At 33.1% G+C, this 12,777-nt stretch overlaps 1 pseudogene; it reads right to left on the bottom strand.

Annotated features, from left to right (window-relative positions):
- Window positions 1–9,963: 9,963 nt before the first annotated feature.
- Window positions 9,964–11,753, bottom strand: LOC107002060 (annotated as a pseudogene).
- Between the last annotated feature and the right edge of the window lie 1,024 nt (window positions 11,754–12,777).

Here is a 12,777-nt window from a genome sequence, read left to right as displayed (position 1 = left end):
GGGCACGGTACATGAATACATTCTCCTGTACTTCCAGTTTGGCTCAAAAATGGATATTGACACATGTGATTTTTTGTTCTTTCGATTTTCTTTAAGTTGTACTCTTTTTCTAAATTTTGCTATTTCTATGTCGGTTATTAATTAGCATACTAATTCATTAATCTTAAGTGACTACAATGTATAGCTTATTTATTCTGTTTTCTTTATTTAATAATTGTTTATTTATTTTCTTCTGGAAAGGTGGTTGTCTCCTGTGTGATTCCCTTTAGTGGGATTGTTTGTTAGTATGCATCTTTCATGGATAAAGATGTGTATTTTCCATTAAGTTAGTTTGGTCTTCTTGCATTTATGTTAGTTGGATTATATATTAACTCCTTTCATTTACTTTGTGACATGTGAAATCCGCTTGAGTTTGCCATGAACTCTTATCTCCTTTTCTTGCATTTCGGATGAGCCATCAAGGCTTAAATTTCCTTATCGAGTAAAGTCCCTTAAATACCGACGTACAGGTTTCAAAGTTGAAGAATCCGAAGCGAGTTGAAGAATTGAAGAAGTTGGGATAAGAAGACCCCAACTCATTTTTTCCGATTTTGTATTTTTGTTTGTAATGGGCCTACGTCATTGTCGTCTTTTACTTTTATGTATTTACTTTGTATTATTATTTGCTTGGTCTAAACAGTTACGAAAGGAAGAAAAATGGGTCAAAAATCCAAAACAGGTGGGTCCAAAAACCGGTCAAGGCGAACATAACCCGTTGGGCCAAAATCACTTTCCCATTCTCTTATTTTTTGTTTCTTATTTGCTTTATTCGTTAATTAGTTTTGAGTTAAGAAACTTCCAAATCCCCACAAACGCCATTTTGCTTTAACAACTTAAAACTAAATCAAGTTTAAGTAGTTTTCAAAGTAATTTCTTCAAGTTAGGTATTTCACTTAGTTAAAAGTTAGATATTAATTTTCTAACAACCCTAGAAATATTTCTATCACAATTTAAGTCTTAGCTAAACTAAATTAGTTGTCGGAAAACCACGTGTTAGCGGAAGTCTTAAGTACTTTCAAGACCTTCCTAAAACATTAATATGAATCTCCGAACCCTTTAAATTATTTTCAAATCGATTTATTCTGTTTAAGTCTTTTGAAAATAAAGGTTTTCTTAATATTCTCAAAATTAAGTGGCGACTCTAAAAAGTCAAAAATTCTTACAAAATAAATAAATAAATAAATAAATAAATAAATAAATAAATATTTTTTTAAAATCTAGTAAAACTAATCATATTTCCTCAAAAAGTGAAATATATATCCTAAATGCTATGGCTAAACATATGGTGAAACTTCACTGAAATTTTAACCCAAATAATATTTGCCAGAAATATATGGAAACCTATGGTCAAACGCTAGCTAGATCTTATGAAACCCTTATCTCGGTGGTCTTTCGCTTCTCTTTCAATTCCTTAAGCTCCGCAAGGGTCATTTTGTAAGAAGGAATAGAAATAGGTTGAGTATCTGGAAGAAGATCAATTTCAAAGTCAATTTCCCATTTGGGAGGAACTCCGAGAACATCTCCCCGAAATACTTCTAGGAATTTATTAACCATATAAACCAACTTAAGAGTTGGTGTTTCGGAGTTTGAATTCTTAACTCGAACGAAATGATAGAGATAAAGATTAGAGTTCATTTTTATGGCCTTAAGGTAAGAAATGGATCGACCAATGGGTGTTGACCTACAATTCTAAGATTTGCTCATTTAAAAACTGAAAACTAACGATCCTAGTTCAACAATCGACTAACGCATAATAGTAATTTAACCAAACCATGCCTAGAATAATATAAAAGTCTACCATTTCTAACTCTACAAGGTCTACTAAGGTGACTTTCTGGGAAATCATGATAGGGCAATTTCTATCTACCCGTCTAGTTATAACTGGGTCACCAACTAGAGTAGAGACTGAGAAGGGTTCAGAGAGATTTTCCGGACTGAAATTGAAGTTTACTACTATATAAGGGGTTATGAAGGAAAAGGTATCCCCCAGATCTAACAAAGAATAAACATCTAAATGGAAGACTTGCAACGTAATAGTAACCACATCAGGTGAATCTTATTGATCCCAGCGAGCTTGGAGAGCATACAACCTGTTCTAGAGCTGGCCTCCAGCTGTATGAGATTTAGTACCCTACTTATGTGGGTGACCTGCTGGTGCTATTGAAGTTGTAGATTGAGCCCTACTATTATTACCTCCTTGTCCCTGTTTAGAAGAAGAGAAACCCCTTAATCTTTGACCACTTTGACAACACTTTAAACATCCATCCTTTCCTACAAGCCACTCGCCCGGATGATTCTTACCACACTTTGGACAAGTTTGGTAGTAACTGAAACACTTTCATGAGAATTGGAGCCTGATTCCCTATCTTTATGATCCTATCAAAAACTAGAGGATGGAAAACTAGCTGATGAAGGTGTTGGGGCTGAAGAATTCTACTGAAACTGCGAGCGACTTCTACCACCCGATTTCTGTTGTGAGTAGTCATAGTTACCTATACTAGCCTTCGTATTATCCTTAGCCTTCTCCCTAAGCTTATCTCCCTCAACCTACTGAGTATGAGACGTGATCTTCTGATGTTCATATAATCCAACAATATTTCATTTCGGCACTCTCTATCTTTCACCAAGTCGTATATCCCAAATAGGAACTTACTTATTTGCGCCTTGAAATTGACAAACATATGGAGGTGTGGGAATAAATACCAAAAAATCGAACCGAATCGAAATTTTTTGGTTTTTTCGATGTCGATTCTTAGGTGTTTCAGTTCTGTGTTGGTTTCTTTTTCGAAACTTTGGTTCTTCGATTTGGAGTTTGGTCCAAGGGTCCCAAAACTATGGTGCACCAAATAACTGAAGTTTTATTTTATAAATTTTAAAATATTTAAATTATAATAGTTAATTAATAATGCTTATATATTTTTGAATTTGATACAAAATATTTACATTTTAAAAATGCATTTACAACACATGACAGTAAATCAGTAAGTCAATAACTAATATTAAAATCACTAAATATAATTGTAATGTGTAAACCTTAATTCCTAAAGCCCCAAATATTCAAAACTTTCTTCAGCTTTCTCGTCTTCAAGACTTCAACTGAGAAGCGCCGACCGCCTTCTCATCTTCTCATCTTCTCGTCTTCAATAGTTAATTGTCTCGCCTCAGAGGCTTAGACCATTGTTGTCCACTGACATAAAAAAATGGTACGTATTTCTTGGACCATTGTTGTCGATTTTTTTGTCTAATTTGTGCAAGATTGTTGTGGAAAAACTGATTTTTGGATGAAAGGGTAATTGAGTTTTGGAGAAAGTGCAGCACAGAGAACTCACAAGTCACAGCAGCGACTGAATCTTTCTGTTCTTACTACTTTAGTTTTTTTTGCATATGAGGAATGAAAATAGAGTTGTTGATGGTGGTTCTAGTAATGACTTGCGTAATAATAAAAATCACTCGCTACTAGGCATGAATTAATTTCAGCTGCATTTGCCACAGATATAATGTCAATAATGGATTTCAGCTGCATTTTGGGATTTCATTAGATATGTTGTTGTTGTAGTGTGGAGACAAGACTTATCCTAGTGGAAAAGTAATTTACCAAGGTCTTTTGGGGATTTGGAGTGGTAAAGGACACACTTTGTGAAGGATGTTGTATATACAATTTTTGGTGCTTAGGTGTAAATGAACAGTAGTGGTATCACAAAATTTTTCTCTGCCTTTAGTATCTGCATCTATTGTGGTTTTATTTGAATAAATTTGGTGTAAAGTAGATGAATTGTTTATTATGACGTGTTCAATCTATATCACAATAACCTAAGTCGTAATCAATTAATTTTACGTAAATGTAGTACATATTTGTGTTGTATTTACGTTACACTTTGAGCCATCTCAAGAACTTTTATTGAATATATATCTTCATTCAGTCAAATGTTGTGTTCTGGGGTTACTTTCATATGTTAGTGTGTAAGCCATAACTAGATTCATTTGTAGTATCCAATTGTTTATGATCGTTTTGACTTTTGAGGATTCCTTTGCATATCCCTATTGCATGTGATAGTTTATGCACTACTGCATTCTGCCACAAATGTAATGTCATTTGGCATGTAAAGAAATCATCTTATGTTTAATTAACACATGATGAAACTCTTAACACTTTATCAATTTTCTCTTTATTTTTATTCACACTGGAAGATCGATTTAGAAACACCAAACTAAATGGAAGCGAAGTAGAAAAAATCAAAAGGAACCGATCTTAGTTTTATATAAATATGGTGCGCACTTTCCTAAAACAAAATACCAAAGATCCAAACCGAAATTTAATTTAATCGAACCAAAGAACCGAACGCCCACCCCTAACCATATGTCGAGCATACCTGGAGAGTTCGATGAATTTAAGTCCGTACTCTTGGACTGACATGTTACCTTGCCTCGAATTCCTGAGCCTTAGCCTCGCTCAACTCTCTTGGGAAGAACCTGTCCAAAAAAGCTCTGGTAAAACACTATTTAGTTATAGGAGCAGCATTCTCGCCCCTATTATATTTCCATAGCATGAATCAAATGTGAGCTACATCCTTGAGCTGGTAGGACGCCAACTCTACCCTATCGTTGTAGTTACTTTTATCGAGAAAACGACACAAATAGTCCCTTAACTATTGGAGTAGGTCTAAAATGGTACCTTAACAATACACTAGACGGATACAGTCCTTTAACTATTCAAAAACTTTTCAGTTTTTGTCCCGTTTATTTCCCAACCCAATTCATTAATCCCAGCCCATTCTAATCCTCTTAACCCAGCTCATTTCAATCATTTTCAACCAACACATTTATTTTTGTATAAATTATAGGAACCACATATTATAAATACAAAATAACCTTTTATCCCTTTTAGAATTGCAATTACGTAAAATCCCTTAAAACTCAAGTTAGCGGGATACATCCTGAGAGCACGGGATACATAACTTGTGATACATCGTAGTTAACATCTGTTGCGTTTAATTAGGAAGATTTAATATGATTTCTGTTATTATTAACTGAAATCACGTAATTAAAGCTCTACAGCTTGCGTTACTGATTAGTAAATTCAAATTTTAAATCAGATTAGCTTCCTAAAACAAAATTATTCCTGTAAAAGTTGATCTGCATTCTAAGAAATCAAAAAAAAAAAAAACAGGTTTGAAGATGAATATCTCAATTCTGCTGCGGCATTCTGGAATTTCGGTAAGCGATGTTAATTATGAAAGTTACAAGGTTGATGGAATTGTTGTTGGCTATTCCATTTCATTTGTGAATCTGAAAACGTTGATTTTATCAGAGCTTGAGATCGACACTGTTACAAAGGATATTGAAATCCGATACATTGTGGAGGGAAGCTCATGTCCATTGAAAATCAAGAACGACATGGGTGTGAAACTTTATTTTGAAGTAAAAAATAATGCTTTTGGAATCGACATGTATCCGCTTTGAATTGATACAACTGATAAAATTGTTGGGGAGATACGTAATTTTGATCGTTCATAAGGTGAAGTCGTATGCGTGGAAGGTACCGAAAGAGATACTGAAGCTCTTGCTCTGGTAGAGTCGAGAATTTGTGACATTGATTATATTCCAGAATTAAATGCTACGAATTACATAACTTATTCCAATAGTACTGAAGTGAAGACTGGGCAGTTGTATAAGGACAAAGGAACACTCGTTGCTCTAATGGCTAAATATTAAATAAAGAACAACTTCAATTTTCGAGTGAAAAGGTCGGATAAGAAAAGGTATTGGAATGCTTTCTCTATAATTTGATTTTTTTTCTCTAGTACATTTTTATTTATATTGTATCTGATACATAAGTATAATTAGTATATATTTCGTTGTGATAATTATAACATTGCTTTTCTTATATGAATTAAACCAATAAAAAAATTTGGACAGCTATGTGTTGGTTTGCTTCAGCGACCAATGTGGATGGACCTTAAAATCTTCTTGCAGAAAAAAATCTGATGTATTCAAAGTGATATATTTCAATAGTGAACATACATGTCCGATGCGGGATAGGATACTAACAAAAGTACAAGCAACAATTGGATTTATTAGTGGTGTGACTGCCCCTAAATTGGTAAATCATAAACGAATCCATACACCTTGAGATGTAATTGAAGATATTAGAGAATTGTATGGGTTTAGATATGGTACCAACAAGCATGGCGTGCTAGAGTACGTGCACTAGAAATGCTCAAGGGTAAGCCATCAGAAGGATATAAACAGATACTGAGATACATATGGATGCTAAATAAAGTGTATCCAAATTCATATATAAGGATGCAAAAGACGGAAGATAATAAATTCATGTATCTGTTCATAGCCCTAAGACCGTTGACAAGAGGGTTCGACTTCTGCAGGCCTGTAGTTGTAGTGGGCGCTGCACATCTTGGCGGGGCTTACAAGGGTACTTTTGTATCAGCAAGCACACTCGATGGTGCAGGTATGAGTGTTATAATTCTGATGTAATGTAAAACTTGTTTTTATATTTATATTAATATATCTTAGTGTAAATATTGTGTATCATGAAGTTAAATGTGTGCTTCTTTGTAATTAAGATGCATATTGTCATTGGCATATGATGTTGTAGACACTGAAAATGACTGTTAGTGGACATGGTTCTTCGAACAGTTCAAAAATGCATTTGGTGAGCGTGAAAACATGTGTATTGTATCAGATAGAAATGAAAGTATCATAAAGAATGTAAGCATTGTGTACCCAAATGTACCTCATTGTGCATGCATATGGCATCTTTGGAAGAATGTATGTTCAAGCTTCAAAAGGAGTAAAAACACACTAAGTGATATATTTTACTCAATGGCAAAAGCATACAGAAAGGAAGATTTTGATAAATTAATGGCTAAGGTTGTGAAAGTTGATCATAAGGTGAAGGATTACCTTGAAGATGCTGGTTATGAGAAGTGGTCAAGAGTTCATTCAACCATAAACAAAGGTAGAATGATGACTTGGAACATCGCTGAGTGTATCAATGGTGTCTTGTCGATGCAAGTAAGTTAACTATAATAGACTTCTTGGAGGAAGCTAGACTTCTATTTGGTAGTTGGAACTATAAAAATAGAGAAATAACGTCATATACAAAGGACACATTGGGCCGAAGATTTTTAGGAGATATTGATTGTAAACGCATCTAAAAGTTCAACGATGAATGTATTTATCAATTTCCTTAAATTTCTGTTTTATGTATCAGAAATAAACTGATTTTGAATGGTAACTGTTGTTTTGGAAATTATATATAAATTGTATATTACGTAATGTATCACTAACTTCTTAAATCTTTAGGTTTTTCCATCATCTGAATATATTTTCTCAGTTCATGAACACGGAAAAAGATACATTGTATGCCTTGAGAGGAAAACTTGCACATGTGGAAGGTTTCAACATGATGAGATGCCTTGCGCACACGCAATTGCAGTTTTGAAGCACAAGAATGTTTCAAATTTGCACTCATATTGCTCTGATTACTACAAGCCGTATGCATTAGAAAAAACGTACGAGGTTGTAATGGTTCCAATGCCAGATAAGGAGGATTGGAACGTTCCAGAATATGTTTTAGATGAAATTGTCCGGCCACCTAGGTAAAGAAGGTTGGCTGGACGACCAAGAAAGCGAAGAAAGAAAAATGCGAATTTGAAAATAACAGTGAACAATAATTCTTGTGGGCAATGTGGACAAGAAGGACATAACAGGAGAAATTGTACTTTCTTCTTGAAAGAGAATTGAAATAATGTTTTAAAGTAGGACACTAGTGTTCATGGTACTTATATATTTGGAATCAATAAAGTGTATTGGTTACACCACTTAATTTGATGTTCAAATATATGAATTTGCTGGAAATTCTATGCCAAACTTAAACTCCAAATTTTATAAATAAATAGATTCAACAGTGGTGCGTTTCAATGTAACAGTAATTCCAGATGAGTTTGTTTATGTATGTGATGTATCATATACATGCATATTATTGAAAAGATGTTATATGTTTCGTGTACACTGCCCTTATGAGTTATTCAATTGTACAAAAATTTGACTTGTTCAATTGTTTACTATATGTTTCGTGTATACAACCTTATGAGTTATAATTTTGATATATTATATTCAACAGTGTTGCGTTTCAATGTAACAGTAATTCCAGATGAGTTTGTTTATTTATATTATGTATCATATATATTCATATGATTGAAAAGATGTTATATGTTTCGTGTATACTGCCTTATGAGTTATTCAAGTGTCCCAAAACTTGACTTATTCAAATGTTTACTACATGTTTCGTGTATACTGCCTTATGAACTATAATTTTGATATATTATATTCAACGGTGGTGCTTTTCACTGTAATAGTAATATTTTATTAGTTTGTTTATGTATATGATGTATCATATACATTCATATGATTCAAGTTGCTAATATGTAACTGCAATTATTGTATGTGTATATATTAAAACTTATGTATCATAAACATCATTTTGTAAGTGAAAATACTTAAACTCAAACAATAATGTATCATACACATTAGAACTGAAGTGTCATATACTTCATTTGTAAATTAACTGTCAAAAATAATTAAACTCAAACAATAAAATTTTTGTACCTTAACGTTATAAAGAAACAACTGTGTCTAAAACAATAACTTGAAAACACATAATGTTAATAACTAACAAACTATTGTAATACCAATAAGATTTTAGAAAAACTCAAAAGATAATTGTCTTCAACACAAAACAACATAAAAACTTGTTCATCCTGTCCTTGCTAATTCTTAATCAATGTTAACAATATCATCTTCAGTTGGTGTTGTGAATTGACCCTTAGGATATGGTGGATCGTCATTCTCACTTATGTATCCACCATTGACCTTGTCGCTGCCGTATCTCCATAACAATGCTGCATATCTATTGCGTAGGTAATTTGCAAGATGGCCATCAGTATCAGGTGGTATAACAAGTTGGTCACTCAAAAACTCTGCAAATGTAGCTACGTATAACCCGCAGTACCTACAACAAAATACATAATATAAATTTTTAAAATAGCTTACACATATATTGTAGACCAGAATTTAAAATACTTACAGGCTATCATCTTCTTGTTGCATGATACCTTCAGCGTATTCAATGTTGAAAGGAATATGTGACTCTAAAGGTACACCGTTTGTTTGTCCTTGTATGCATCAAGAACTCACCAGTTTGTCCGCTCAGTGTTTTCAAAGAAACCACTGTCAATGAGGTAAGAAGGTAGCATCCTTGACAAATTTTTTATCTCCTCAGAATATACACGTTTCCTTGTGCCCAAAGAAGAGTCATACACGCGTATCAACCTCTTATTCAATTCAACAACAGGTAACACCCAATGAAAATTTCCATCATAATTAATCGGAATATAAACATTGTCCACCAGATGCCATGGTAATCCAACTGGTATTGAAAAACCTTTCATGACGTTGATTATTGACCTCTCTTGTACTGATACAGCTCTTGCATGATCAAGGTGTTCTTGGGTACTAATATCATCATCAACCTCATTGTTATAATACCTATCATGGGTATTGTTGATATGTTCGCTGAACAAACAATTGACTGTTGTGTATCTGTATTGATCCATGCTTCGAAGTTTTGATTTTTTACGAAGGTAGTAAAAAAAACATCGATGTGCTACAAAAAAAATATATAAATAATGATACGTTTGAAAAACATTTAACGAAAATAAAATACTACACACTGAAAGTGATATATGATTTTGATATGTATATACAACATATTTACTCAATGTATCATATACATTATTATAAAAGCATTTGCATATCGAATTACCTGATCAGTCCAACAGTTTTTAGGCTGAGACATGGCATAAAACCAATTCTTATTTGACAGAAATGCAATGACATAATCCATCATTTCAAAACCCAATGAAGATGCTCTTGATTTGTATTTATCCTCTGATGGTTTCCTATAGCATTAAGCGTAATGAAAAGATGTTATTCAAAAGTGTAAAAGTAGCTGCAATTTGAAAACTGAACAGATTTAGTACAATTATAAAAAACTTACTTTTTTGAATGAGCTTTAAGAAGCCCTGTAGTAACCGACTCAATAAACTCATCAATCATATATGAAGGGGCTTAGTTTGTGATCTCACATCCTTGAAATGGAAAATTTGGACGAATTACATTAGTCATGACCGTTTTTCCTTTTTCACTTGACCCAAATGAAGTTAAATAAGGGGATTTGCAGTTTCTCGAGGGCATCGGGATACGTGCATGAGGAGTATTTATTTTGCTTCGGACAACAATATATGTGATTGGAATATCAATTGGTAATTGATTGTTCGAAAGCAAACTTTGATTTTCGATTAACTCCTGTTGATTTGCATGAATAGGCAGACTTCCTAGATCAGCAATAAGTGTGTTCATGGCTTCTCGTGTATCTAGAGATATTGAACCAGATGGTGTAGAATCCTATATGGTTTACACTGATAATTAAAAATAGTTTGATAAACATATGATATTGATATGATACATGGAGAATAAATTACCGATGTATCTTCGTTCACTATTCCTTCAAATAAATGATGAGGCGTTTGTGCTGATGGAGCATCCTGAATAAAAAATGTAGTGATAAATTTATGATACCTTAAACAACAAATAACTATACACAAAATGATTGTTAATGTATCAAGGACAGATAACAGAAAACTAGGAATTGTATATAGGAGACAAACAAATTTAAGTAGTCACACAGATATGTATCTTGCAATGGACTGTGTCACGTTCAAACTAAATAAAAAGTATAGTATCATACACAGTAACTTGAAAAAAAACCCACATATGTGAACAGTAAAAAACATATATCATATTAATCCAATTAAACTGCAAATGTATCACAATGATCAAATAAAATAGCAATGTATCATAATAATATAATTAAACTTTAACGTATCATATTTGCACATGTATCATTGAAAAGTGGATGAATACTAATAATCAAATTACTCTGCTAAAATTACCTTACTGTGTTCACATGTTTCATCAGTATGATGACTATTTGAATTCGGGGATTGAAGTTCTGAAACGTCCTTCATTACTTGATGATTCTTCAATGTATCTTCAGTCTTTATTTTTTTAAAGAAAAATAAGTTAATGATAAATTATATAATTTTATATACAAAATTAATAAAGTAAAGTAAACCTGATTGTCAACATCAAAATCAACAACACCAATGTTTTGATAATTATTGACAAATTCCATTTTTATCGGAGAGGTTGCTTGGTATCCATCATTGCCTTCTTCATCGGTGTAGACTTGCCGCCCATATCCTTCATTAAATGAATTTGTAACATAATGACGTATGAAAATTATATAACACACAACGAAATTACAAATACACAATACATTACCTTTGGTTGTTGGCCATCCTCCCTATTCTTAGAATTCATCACCTCAATGTGATTTGCCTTTATCAAATTCACAAGATAATCAAATTTACTGTCAACCTATTCAAAAAAATTACACATTGAGTTTTATATTTATGAATTAACATTAAAAAATAAATATCGTTACTCACGTATTCCTTCATATGTTGTTTCAGTTCTTCAATATCGGGATATACAGACTTATCTTTTAGGACTTATGAAGATACATTGGCAGAATATACATGAGCATGCGGGGTAGGTTCTTCAGCTGGCATTGAGAATGACTGATTTAATTGCGACCTTAACTGCTTTGACAAAGTTTTCGAACCCTTTGTTTTATGTGTTTCAATATTCTTTCTCCTCTTGGGTGGTGGTGGAGATGATGTATCAGATACACGTGATGATCTTCTCAATAAATGACCAAGAGGGCTTGTTGAAAAATCCTCAAAACCTGACTTATCTTTAGTTTGCACTTTTTTTTTGCACCAACAGGTGGCGTGGATAGTTCATTTCTGTTGACCTCTTGACTATCAGGTAAATCAAGTGCTTCCACCTCATCTGGCGTTGTTACAATGTTTGAACAAGTATTCTGCAATTAAAATGGTTTAATGTTATAACAATATTATGTATCACACAAAAGCTGTTATTTACAACAAAAATTACAAAGCTTATTGATACACTATTAAAAGATAATTTAAAATTAAAGTTACCTCGAAGAAAATGCTAGACATTAACTTTTCATATTTTGGATTTTCAGCCACCACTGTCCAATTACATATCCTCGGAATACCATTCGCTACTTTAACAGCAAGGTCTGGACTTAGAGTAGATGCACATTCGTAAATCCAAACGTTGAGTGCATAAGGCATACCAAATAAGCGATACATCTGTTTGCTTTGGTTGAAGTCTTGCCTGAGTGATGTAATCACCTTATTAAATGCAATCTGACCCCAAGGATACATTTCAACCTACCATCTTCGACCATTAGAAATTCTTCTATACGTATGAAGGTCTCACCAAGATGGCATAACATGAAAGTATTGATGAAGTATAATATTGCCATTTCCACAGATTCCTGTGTGGTCTCCCAATTACCCATTGCAAAACATTGTATCAATCGACTCTTGGTTATACCCGTAGGACAATAAGGGAAATATTTTTGTAATAACCAGCTCGGAGTGGAATTAGGATATGAAAAATCCTTAACATTTCCTTTAAATTTAAGGGCAGTTACAATGACAAATTCCTTCATACCAAACACCAATACATTCCCATTAGCATGACGAACATGCAGTATAT

Source organism: Solanum pennellii, chromosome 10 (assembly GCF_001406875.1).
Source record: "Solanum pennellii chromosome 10, SPENNV200".
Lineage (NCBI taxonomy): Eukaryota > Viridiplantae > Streptophyta > Magnoliopsida > Solanales > Solanaceae > Solanum > Solanum pennellii.
Note: the sequence above shows the minus strand (reverse complement) of the source record. Positions and strands in the feature narration are given on the sequence as shown.